This window comes from Leptosomus discolor, chromosome 4 (genome assembly GCF_034619465.1).
Source record: "Leptosomus discolor isolate bLepDis1 chromosome 4, bLepDis1.hap2, whole genome shotgun sequence".
Classification (NCBI taxonomy): domain Eukaryota; kingdom Metazoa; phylum Chordata; class Aves; order Leptosomiformes; family Leptosomidae; genus Leptosomus; species Leptosomus discolor.
This window is the reverse complement of record NC_141394.1, coordinates 77,449,970-77,452,812: the sequence shown is the minus strand read 5'-3', so window position 1 is coordinate 77,452,812 and position 2,843 is coordinate 77,449,970.

Below are 2,843 nucleotides of genomic sequence, written 5' to 3'. Positions count from 1 at the left end.
CAGAAGGGGGCGGTGGGGCGTAGGTCTGGTCACTGAATCCTTCCAGCCCAGGTATCCCTCCCAAACCTTGATAGATCCATGGGACACATGGACCTCTGTGCAATAATATCTCCTGCCCCATGGCAACCCCTTGACAAGCTTCCAAAGATCAAAGGAGGGAGCGATAGTGGCCTTGGGCTGCTGAGGAGCCTCCTGCCCAGAAGAGTCCAGGGAGGAGGTTTGAGCGATGGCGTGCTTGAAAAGGCTGTAGATAGGCAGGGCTAGTCACCCCAGCAAATCCACAGGAAAAATGTAGGACCTCAGCAAAAACAAGCAGTGCAGACCTCAAAACCTTGGCCAGGGTCAACACGTGTTGCTTGAGCTCTCAAACAAGGATGGAAGAAACTTCTTCATAAACAATAAACCACGGCCACAGGGAGCCTTCTGCACACAGCTGACCTGCAGAGACACCTGCAAGTAACCTGTCAAAAAAGTAAGTGGTGGGCTGTAGCGAAGTGGCTGAGTTTTCCCAAGATGCTCATATAGCAGATCATATCCTGAAGCCACGTGACCATCTCAGTAGAGAGAAGCAGTGAATATCTGCTTGCTCTTCAACTATACAAGATTTTGGTACATGAGTTACAAGCTGTTGGATTTGACTCTTCACTGATCTGGTCCAGCCGTCACTAAGCTATATATAAAAGGAAAGAAGAGAACGATAATCTCCCCTTCGAAAAAAAACCACTCACGTCAGGATTAGAGGAATGCAAGACTGTCTTTCTTCAGCAAGGAATTAAGACAGTAAAAAAAGCATCACAGTGTACCATCTAGATTTACAGCAGGGTTTTTCAATTTAATTTATCACTGTCAGATACATTACGTTGGGATTAAACTGTACAGGTTATTAAATACTGATTACAAGAAAACAGTGCGCTGTGGCAGGCAAATAATTTATAAGCTACTGAAATTAAGGCTTTGAAAAAGTTTTAAGGGAATTCATCTTTAATTAATGATTTTGATCTATAAGGCATTCCAGTAATAGCTTCAGCAAGAGATTACTCAAACCTGTGAGACATTCCTAAGTAGAAAGGATACTTGATGTTAGTATTTCTTTCATTAATCCTGCATTGGAAGACCACCATGAGGGAATTTAGTTTGGTGCACAATAAAAGGACCATTCCAGTTAGCAGGCACTTTGGCTTCTGTGATTTTTTTTTGTCATGATCAAATTTATGTGCCCATATTTTTAACAGTACAGCATGAGACAAACGTTGAATTTAGTGTGTTTAAGAATATTCTGAATTCAACACCCGAAGTGAACTGGAATATTAAAGTGTAGAGAGGTTTACAGATATGAGATGGTTGGCTTAATAGTCACTTCTTTTTCTTCCACTGAATTTCATTTTTCTGCTACTGACTTCCAGAAACAACATAAATCATCAGCAGCATTTAACTTGCCAACATGATTGATGATTTATGTTGGAAAACTTAACTAAGACATTCTTGTACCAAGCCTTTTCTTTTTTCACTGAAAAAGTAGTTTCTGTAATTTCTTATATTCAAGCTCAAGTCACTGATCCTTTACTGTTTTGCTCACTACACTTACCTCGATGATCTGACATTATTTTCACAAGGCTGTAAGTGTAATTAAGGAAGTTTAAAAGACGTTTGTGTCAGTAGCTGTAAAAATACAAACAGGAAAGTCAACCGAACTGAAAACAATAAATATCTGGCATCAGTTTTCTTACAGAGATGACGTTACAAAGACTCTTCAGAAAAATTTTCATTAGGGAATTTCATGGTGATTTATAGCGCCCTGTCAGGAGATAAATCCCGCACGAGATTCAAGATACCTAAATAGCAGATCTGTCAAGTTCTGTAATTATATAGGGGCTTTTTATCTCTTCTGATGCTGGTGGCTTACGGAGATACAGGGATGATACAAATCCCATTAAAGTTACTGGAAGGGGAAATTAATAAACTTTAGAAGTTTTAGGTACAAAAAAATGGCAGTTTATAGGTCTTTAAGTTCATCTTCAAGCCGAAACGCATCCCCTTTTTGCTGATGTACCGAGTAAAATAAAACCGCAAAGAGATTTTGGAGAATTCACGAGGCTTGATAGATTTGAACAATCACTCTGAAAACGAGGACTTCTTTCCTTTTCTTCCTTCTTCCTTCGTGCAGCTGGACCAAAACCAACACCACTATATAATTTTTGGTGAAATCCACCTGGCTACAGAATGGATCTGGCTTTATGTTTAAAATACATTAATAGCCATTATGGCTTCCTAATATCCATTACAGTTCATTTTTATCACCGGTTATAATGTGCTTATTTTCTCCTTACCACTTTGGCTATAATCGTTTGGTTACAGAGGGCACACATCCTCTGTGCTGCCTGCTTAATTATTTTCATCTCTTTTTATGTCACATTTCTCAGAACAATAATTATGTCAGATCATAAATCCCATCCTACAGTGACAATAATAAAAACCTGATAGACAGTAGCACTTGCTTTATAACGTGGGACAAGGTGATTCAGTTTAACTAAACACTTAATTTCACTCTGCATAGTTTAATTAATTCAGCTTAATTATTTAACCTATTAACCAAAGGTTAATTAAATTGAATCTCAAGCACTCTCTTACTGTGTTTATATTGCTTATTTTTTTTTGGAAGGGGACTAGTGTTTCATTACCTCCCTTGTTCATTAATTTTAGTGCTGCTGTTGCTCTTTCTTGAAACATTTGTTTTCTCCAGGGCCAAGTTAATCCATAATTCAGCGCTAATGGTAAATCAGTTGTGCATTACCCGCTGCGCACGGTCCAAAAGGCGACGCCAGGGTTGGCGGGCCGGGGCTGGG